Source organism: Octodon degus, unplaced genomic scaffold, assembly GCF_000260255.1.
Source record: "Octodon degus isolate 3935 unplaced genomic scaffold, OctDeg1.0 scaffold00013, whole genome shotgun sequence".
Taxonomy (NCBI): Eukaryota; Metazoa; Chordata; class Mammalia; order Rodentia; family Octodontidae; genus Octodon; species Octodon degus.
Genome location: NW_004524589.1, coordinates 27,463,764 through 27,473,874, shown reverse-complemented (window position 1 = coordinate 27,473,874; position 10,111 = coordinate 27,463,764).

Genomic DNA, 10,111 nt, shown 5'->3' with positions numbered 1-10,111 from the left:
TTTCTTCCAACTGAATGCAGAATTCCGTTTTCCCACTGTGATATGATCTGTTCTTCCTGGACAGCACTGTCTTGAAATCTTAAGTACTTCTGATCTCTTAGGAAGTAGAATAAGGAAAACAAGAATAAGGGGAAGAGATGAAATAAAGAAAGAAGAATACATAGGTCGAGGCATTTGTACTGTGCCAGAGGCATCAATTATTATAAAATAAAGGTGCTAAATACATTGTATTCAACTGTGCTCTAAAAATGTGTCTGACCTAATAGAGTTATTTTGATGAAGAAAGAAGATAATTTGTCTGCTGGCTCATGGCTTTCACTGATCACATTTTCACATCAAAGTCCATTAATACTAAAAGTCTGTGAACACAACAATGTCTAGCAGAGATCTCGCTTGTGTCACATGCCACTGTCAAAGGAGATGCCTTGAATCTGATGCATGCCTAGGCATGAGATACACAGTGATGACTGCAATGGTGGTAGGGGGATACAAGAACCAAAGATCCAGAGACAGGTGAGAATGAAATTATTACATAAACAGATCACTGAGGAGAGCTGGACTCAGGATCCTACCCTTGCCTATGACAAAAGTGATGTTTTATATGCATATAAATCTCACATCTTTTACCCAATGCCTCTTTATCTCACAAGAGCAAGGCAATACTTAAAATATCTAATCAAAAAGCCTGTTTGACTAGCTAACATGTGCCTTAAATTGAGCATGTACAAAACTGAATGAAATTTAACCATCTTTGGAAACATTCTCTGCCTAATGTTTTCATTCTTAGTCAAAAGTGTCAATAGCCACTTTTGTATCTACAACTTTTGGTTCTCCTTAAGATCTCTCTTACTGACATAAATTTCATTCCCAAAATTTTTGTATTGTTATTTAGAAATGCCTTCCAATCTGGGTTTTTTGACATTCCCAACTTTTTCTTGTTTCAAGACTTTCTTGTTTTCCTTGCTGCTCAGAATAGGAAAACTTGGGGCTGGGTGATGGCACAGTAGAATAAGTGCTTACCCACGAAGCACAAGGGCCTGAGTTCAATCCCCAGTTTTGAAAAAAAAAAAAGAAAAGAAAAGAAAACAACTTACTTCCTACTTTGCATAAAATTCTCTTCAGTAACATTCTGAGAAGATGGTAACTGTTCTCTTATCTTAGTGTCCATGCCATTTTTCCCTCATGATTTTAATAGTGTGCACCTATTTTATTGTAATTTATTTGTTTTTTCACCTGTGTTAGCCAGCATGTTGTGGTTTTCTCAAATGAAGGCACCATGTATTATTCATTCATATATTCCCAGCACTCAGCATACTGTTTGTGCATAAACCTTCCAATAAATATGTGTTGAATTGAACTTAAAAGAAATCATAGATATAAAAGTATGTATGGATAATACTATTGGCAAAACAGCATTTCACGATAGCATGATATGCATCTAATTTTGTACTTATAAGATTCTGTGTTGATCGCGCAGATGCTTTGTCAACCATCCAAAAAGCTTCAGGAGCTTTTTGCCAATGAGTAACAGCAGTGTATGTTGACAGTTTATTTCAGCACATTATATGGCACTCAACCAAAATTGAACAGCAAGAAAAGATGGAAAGAAAATGACTATTTTCTAGGCCTCCATCACTGCAGGTAGGACTAAATGGATTTCAAGATGTTCACGTGCTCTGGTTTGCATCAACCCTTATGTGTAAATCAAATTGATCGTCCTAAGTCGTTTGGCCCAGGACTGTCATTCTAAGGCCCACAGTCATACAATGCTATATTACACTCTGTTATTGTGTACTACATCACAGCACACTGTATCTATTACAGTCATCTCATGCGGAATTACCTCTTTCAAAAGGATGGAACACACCCTAAATTATAATGGCCTCATCACTTGTACTAGCTTTAGTAGAAGAAGCCCTTTTAGCACAGTGTTATTACCTCTGGTATGATTAGAGGAACAGTAGTATTTCATTCTAAGACTAAAATGTTTTCCTAGGAAAAAAAATAAATCTAGAAATCTTAAGATATGTAAGATTAACTTTGCAATTTAGAAAATCTTGTTCAGAAGTTTCCCTTCCCTCTGGACCCTATGTACAATGCTAAATTTGGTGTTAACTTTCAGTCTGATTTGTAGGTAAAGAACATTTGATTCATCAAATTGTCACACTAGATATAAGAATGCAGAACTGCTTGTTTTTGTTTATTTTTTTGTTTTAGAATTTTTGTATTTTTCTGCCTCTAATACACCAGTCAAAATCTGGCTAAATGTTGGAGTTAGCATCATTGGTATGTAAACTGCCAGTTTATCTCTGGTTGATCAGGAATAATTGGGTTTATCCATCTATTGCCTTTTTTTTTTGAGCCTTCAAGTTATGTATTACAAATGCTCATTATTCTTTCCTTGCTTTGACTGCACAAAGCTTAGAGCAAAAAAATATGGCCTATATTTAACACATATTTAAATATGTGTATATTGAACATTTTATATTAACCCTAATTCCAAATTCGTTTTAGTATCTAACCTTTTTATTCATTTTAAGCTATTTTTAGAAAGCCAAAGTGCCTATTCGCTAAAAATTGGATTGATTCTTTTTTTGATTGATTCCTTTTTAACCAAAAAGGGAGATGTTAACAAGTATGTGCAAAATAAAACTAATTCCTCTAATGAATTACACGATTTAATTTTTGATCCCTGAGTAGCTGTTTACCAGGCTTCATGTATTAATAGTACCACATTAAAAATAAATAAATCTTCCATCGTATTGGCTTTTGATGTATCAACCGAATCTGGGAAATTATCTCTTTCTGTAATTATTCCTATGCCCCACTCCCATGAATTCTGACTCAGATTAGTATAAGACCCAACAGTCTATACTTTTTGGAAATTTTCAATGAATGTAGTATACAGTCTGCATTTGGTACAGGCTCTACAGCGTCTCACAATGTGCATCGGGCTCCTAGTGAGCCTCCTGTTTTCAAACTCCCAAACGCTGGGATTACAGATGAACACCACCACCCCCAGTCTCAATCGCCCTCTCAGTGTGCCCCGGGGACGGGTCGGCACAGCAGGGGGTGAATGAACCCTGGCCACCGCTCTCTGCTGAAGCAGATGCTTTAGTCTGCTGAGCTATCGGGCCAGCCCCCAGTCTAACTCATAAAGCTCAGCATTTGGGAGAAAATAGGATATATTACCACTTTAAAATTAAAAATTACATGGAAGATGATGTATGTGTAAGATCCATGGTATTGATAATGATAAGAATGATGATGGTGACACATAGATAGCTGATAGATGGTAGATGATAGATAGATAGATAGATAGATAGATAGATAGATAGATAGATAGATAGATAGATAGATAGATAGATGATAGAGAAACTTGTATAATGAAGCAAGATAAACAGTAAAGGAAAAACATTAAGATTAGATAAGAAACATTATTTTAAATCAGATATAGGGCTGATAGAAATTGTACATTAGAAACAAGTCAGACATAAAGTACCTTGAAGAATTACTATGAAAACAGTCATTTTCCACTTTCTATTTCCAGATAATCACAAGAGGTCAGTAAATATCACAGGTGAGTGATTACTAAATATTAAGTACCGTAAGAAGTATTTTATAACAGGTACCACCTTTTATGACAAGATAACCTTTCCAGGAAAACATGATCATCATTTTTTGATTAGCAAACTGAGATCTGTTTGGGATGAATATTTGACCACAGCCATACAAAGGCAGGAGTGACAAGCTCTACATGCACACTCACATGTCTCTCCCCCAAATCAGTGTTTTGCTGCCACATTTCCCCGAGCTCATTCACTGTACTTGTTCTTTCTCTACTATAATTTTTTGTTGATTTAATGAATCTATTTATCTCTTCTTATCTTCAAACACAAAAGGAAACATCATTTAGAAGCAAAGAACTTACAACGCCTCCCTCTTGGTACAGGGTAAATCTAGACAAACATGAAACAGCTACAAAGATCAAGGCCAATAAGGTTTTTCAGTTTTAAATATGTTATTTAAATAAACAACATAGGTAGGGATTTTTTTTAGATTAATGGAGCATATGTCTGGATTCATTTGATTCATATTTATTAACCCATGGCATGGCCCACTGATTTTCTTTTTTCTTTTTTCTTTTATTTTATTTAGAAACAAATATCAATGAGACAGTTTCAAAGCTGATTAATAGGACATTTTCTATTGATTTTATTTTTTCTAACAAGAATTATACCAGCGAAAGCAAAGAGGCTCATAAATTTATATTTGATATCACAGAAAATATTCACTTGAATTTTTATTGTTGTTTAGAAATTTCCTTTCTATACAGATCATATTGTAAATTTCTCCTCATATAGGTGTGTACTAAGTAGAATTATTTATTTTAAAAACAAAAAATTGTTATCCAGTACAAACTGTGAATCTAAAAGTGTACTTTGTTTTAATACAACTGTCTTTCATATTTTATATATTCTTTGGCTTATTAGTATGTTATTTTATTTGCATGTATGTTAATTAACTTTATGCAATCTTATAGGGTAAATCAATGAATCTGATTCTAGAAAAATAAGAAAGGTAGAAGGAAAGGGCAAAAAAAAAAATGGAAACTAAAGTATGTCAGCACTTATGCCATTCCTACACAGTAAATGTCGTCATGTATTGCAAAAAAGTAATAATAAAAGTGGGAAAAAAGAGCTATAAAAGAAATGACAATATATTTAAAATATTCAATGTCTTATTTTGTAGCATCCTTCTGCAATCTTTTTGATTCTGTTGTCATTAGATGTGATGTTTAAAACTGTTCGATTTTACTAATGGTGGCAATTCAAATCTTAAAATTCTTAAATTTTCATTTATTTATTTTGAAATAAATTGTATGTCCAGTCATAAATGAACATTTGACAATGTATATCTTTTAGTGCTGTATTTAAACTGAAAAACTCAAGCTTGTAAAATATTTAACATTAGAACCAAAACTGTAGAGTCACAGTGTTCCTGAGTTGAATAGGTTTCAGATTTTTAATTCTATTTAGCTAGCTTTCTTCGAACAGGTGGGGTAATTTCATTGTCAACTTTGAGCTGCCTGGATATATTAACTTTAAACAGCAATTCAACTGAGATTTGAATTTCATAATTCATACTGGGTCTCTGAATGTTCTATTCATAGTAGAGATATCATAGTTTTCAAAAGACTAAGATAACTGCATGGGCAGCAACTACCAGTTAGAAGTGTCATCATAGATAATCAGAAAAAATGGGTAACACAAGATGCGCCCTTCTATTACCAAATACTATAAATTCACATATGAAAGGGTTTAGAGAGAAAGTTGTTTTATGTACTCATTAAGAGTTTAGAACTATTTTAATCAAACTTACTAGTTGTAGAAAGCATGTGTCCTTTAACCAAAACATTGTGGTGACTTCAGTGCTGACGTTCAGTTAACAAAAATAGGTTTTGAAGAAGTGTTAGTGTTCACCTTGGGCCAAAAGTGTTTTGAACAATTAATGTACATTATATTACAGACTTGGCACAACTCTCCCGTGAAATAAGGAGACTAAGTCTTAAAAAGGTAAATCTATTTTCCCTACATAAAACAGCTGCTGCGTGGGAGAATCACGACTTGAATCAAGGACTCAAATTCCAAGCCTTCTGTTCCCCATCACTGCTCCAGTGTTTCTTCCCTTCTCAGCTTCCCAGACAGGATCCTTTCATCACCAACAGAATTTCTTCAGGCAACACACTTCATTTCCGCATCCTTCTTTCTGTTTGTTTTGTTGCTGAAATTTTATTTTTAAGAATTCCAGCTATCACCACTAAATCTCTTCTGGACTTTAGAACTAGTTCGTCCGTTACTAGCCAAAAAGTAGGCTTGTTGCACAGCCCTATGTTAAGATTACCTTGAAATATGAAAGACCTCTATTTCTCACACTGGGCTAGGCATCCGTGGAAAAGCCCGTAACGTCGTTTTAGCAGTGTATCATCCTGAATCAGAAAGTAAAGCATGCAAACTGAAATTGATTTGTAACAGGTACCTTATTAGAAGCAAACATCAAGAAAACTAGAATCAATGTTGAAACAAAAATGTGTCTTGTAAGCAATCCTGAGTGAAATGTGTTGACACAGCAGCACATTCTGTAGCCCCGTTTTTGCATGCTTCTCAAAGCGCAGCTATCTCAGGCTGAGGGAGATGAATAATTGACCGATCACTGCATAATTCAACATAGTGTTGTAAAAATTCAAGGTCTGGCAAATTTGAAGCTTTTCTTTTTTATTGAGACTGAGGTTAAAGTTTCAATCAACCTTGAAGAAACATTTAAATAGCACAAGGATATATGATTTATTAAAGTGCATATTATTCTTTCTTATATTCCCTCCTTCTTCATTAAGCTGCTTCACATAATGCACATATAAAGTTAAAAGACTATCTATAAGGTTTAGTGGAGCCCCGCCTGTAGTCATTTCAAAAGCTTTAATATTTTCATGTCTGAGAACACTTATCACACAAAGAAACTCAATAAATGGCTTTCTATATTTCCCATTATATTTCCTTGTGTGTGTGTGTGTGTGTGTGTGTGTGTGTGTGTGAAATATCAAAAAATATTATACAGTATATTTAAAATTTCTGCAAAAATAACCCACAGCAATGCAGGGAATAACTTTTCTATTCTATTTTCTTATGACATTTTTATTACGTATGTCTTAAGCACTCTCTTAACCAATGTACAAGTTGGAAAAGATAGAAAAGACAGCCTTGTCAAGAAAGAGAAAGCAGTAAGTTTTAACAGAGTAGTACCAAATAAGGAAAGAGATGTTTTGTTACATAAGTGTGAGAAATGTTAAAAATCACTGACTTTTATTTTCAAAACTAGATTTTTTTTCCAAAATTATAATAAAAATTCAAAGATATTTCACCATATTACATTCAGTATTAAAACTTACAAATGATTTCATTGCCTGACTTGACAACTATATTCTCATTATAGCTACAATGCTTAGACATGAGTAAACTTTGTATATTTCTGAGAGAAAAATAAGTTATTTGCTTTTGCATAAAATATGGTTTTAGTACAATTTTCTGTTATGTGAAGGATATGCCTTACTAATATATTTCTATTTTAAAAGTTTTGGTATCTTTCAAAACACACTCTTCAAAGTTAATTTGAAGAAAATAGGATGACTGTTTTTCTGAAAACAAAAGCAATTTTTCCATTACAGAAGTCATTCATAAAGTTAGAAACTCCATTTTAATTTTTTTCCATACTAAATTATTTTAGAAAATTTGTGTCTAAATAGGTTAAGAAGTTCACCATAATTTTACTAACATAATGAAAATGATAATTCTGTGTAAGTGTAAGAATGCCTACCAGAAGTTAGAAACAGAAAGCTTCAATATTCTCTTGGAAAATGTACAGTTTCAGTGTGGGGCAAGAAGTTAATATGCAAAGAAATTAAGGAATAACTATGATTTTATTTCTGCCCTTTCCAAATATTTTTCTAAAATTCTAAGTGAACAAAAGCATTGCATAAAGTCAAAGAACAACTTTAAAATAAAGTGAACAAAACAGTTCCACAAACTGTCATGTCAGTCATGTTGTCATGTCATGATTTGGAAGACAAAAGCCTGTTGTTGAGAAGTATAAATCACTTTTCAATATCATCATGCAGTTAGGTCCCAAACAAACACTCTTCTTTTCCTAAAGTAACTTAACTGCTGGAATCCTTTGAACCCATAAAGTCCTAAGGCAGAAAGCCATATATTTAGAGCAGTTTTCAACTTCTTAACCACACAGATTACCCAAAACCACATAAAACACTTTTGTCCGGCAACTTACATAGCAAATCCTTGGGCAATCTAATGAATTAAAAGCATGATCATTATTGCTAGGTGCACAGGAGTGTAGGCTGCACGGCACACACTGTTGATTTGATACCCTCTATGATGACAGTATATGGTTCACCGGCTTGGTTAAACAGCACATCAGCAGCAGTGATGGGTGATCAATCTCATTCCCCACAGCACTGCTCCCCAAAGAGTCATTATTGACAATAAAATGAGGAAAGGCTATCAGAGGGAATCATTGAGTCTATGGTTTACAAAAAAATCCTAAGAAAATAAATGAGTAGGAGTCTTGGAAAAAAATACATATTTAAAATCTTGTTACAAGGGAGGCAAAGGGACTGATTAATATCTTGAAAAATGGAAAATGTATTGTTATACTTACAACTCATACATATCATTGTCATATAAGAAAAACCAGTATACTAAGTTGGCATACTGACTTGCAATTTCCATTTTATCTCAATATCTTCTTAAATTATCAACAATTAAAAGTGTAAGCATTGAATTTTAATTTCCAAGAACCTATATCTATACACTTTTAACATTAATATAATATAAATATTTTTTGCTATTCTCTATCACAGAATGAAAAATTGTCAGTACAAATTAAACAAAAAGCTAATTCTTACATTTATAGTTAATTTTAAAGTGATTTAGCTGAAGCAAATCTAATTCTAATTAGTTTTTTCAGAAGTATGTACTTGAGAATATTGTTAAGCATTCCCACCAGGATATAGTAATTGGAAGGAAGTTTATCCTGAGGTGAATGTGCCTTGTGTGAACTTTAGCATCTTTTAAGGCAGAGAAATACTACTAGGGGGTGTTCTAAGTCAGAAAATGAAAATGTCAGTTGCAGCGACACCTCAGATTTATTTAGTTTTTATGATGTCCTAGATACTGTGCTTGCTTAAACCTTTACTGGATTCTCTCACTCCTCACAATAACTCTGAGTTAATTTCTAGCAGATATGCTTTGCTCACAAGGAAACTAAGGCTTATAAAAGTTAACTAACATATCTAAAGTCATAACATGCATAAGAGTTGCAATACAAAATTTACACAAAAGAATTTGACTTCAATTCTTATTTTACTTTTTAAATATTTATTTATTTATTTATTTATTTTGTACAGGGTCTCGCTATGCAGCTTGGACCCATAGTGTCCCTCTTCTCTCAGCTCCCCAACACTGGGATTACATGTGCACACCACTATGTCTGATTTTGGTGGCCAGCACTACACATGGCCACCATAGCATGTGGTACTGGGGATTAAACCCAGGTCCTTGAGCTTGCAAAGCAGGCACTTAGACCACTGAGCTATCTCCCTGGCCCCATTTTTTATCTTACTAAACATGTATTGTTATTTTCTCTAACATATTGTTTCAAATATCTTGAAGATTTTTATTTCTAGGGGTCAAATTTTCTGGATCTACGAGTAGAAAATAGTACTAAAAGGGGGAGAGAGCAACTTTCAAAACTAGTCAAACTTTATCCATTGTTTTTTCTTTTTTTTTTTTAATCAAGTTGGACAATGTCAGAAACAAGTTATAGCCAATTTACATCAGTTCGTCTTTACTAATTAGGAAATGTTAGTATATCACATAAAAATAGCTCACAAGACTAGTTCCAGGATTGGGGGAATCAGGAGTGCAGAATATCAAATTGACTTTCTTAGGCTCATAAGATGACCACATACATGAATTTCTTAAGTCATATCCAGATAGGAGAACAGGCAGCACAGAAGCAGGAAGCATTCCAGAGAGCTCCTGAAATTTCTATCATTTGTCTTTGACCAGGAGTTTGTTATGTATCTCTTAATGAACAAGTCCCAATTAAAGAGTAACATAATGGTTTAGATGAGTACAATTTTGCTCCTGCTAAGGCTATCTGAGCTGACCTCTTCCACAGATTTGACCATTTAAGACAGGCAAATTCCTGAATTAAATCTTTACGAAGGAGAAAAGGGAGAAACAACATAAACAGCTGCATAGGAAAAGAACATATAGGTTAAAGCACAGAGTAGATTGAAGCAACTTGAATTGTTATTTTCATGTCATCACACACGAACCATGTGACACTAGCATATTTCTTAGCCTTTTTGTGCCTAATTATGTTTTCACATATACAATATAATCAATAACAGAAACATATGCCTGGATTAGTTCTCAGGTGCAAATGTGTTAAAATGTGTAAGCCACTAATAATACAACCTCTCATATATAAAAATAATCATATCTAAAAATTTTTTGGTATTTTTTAAACCCTA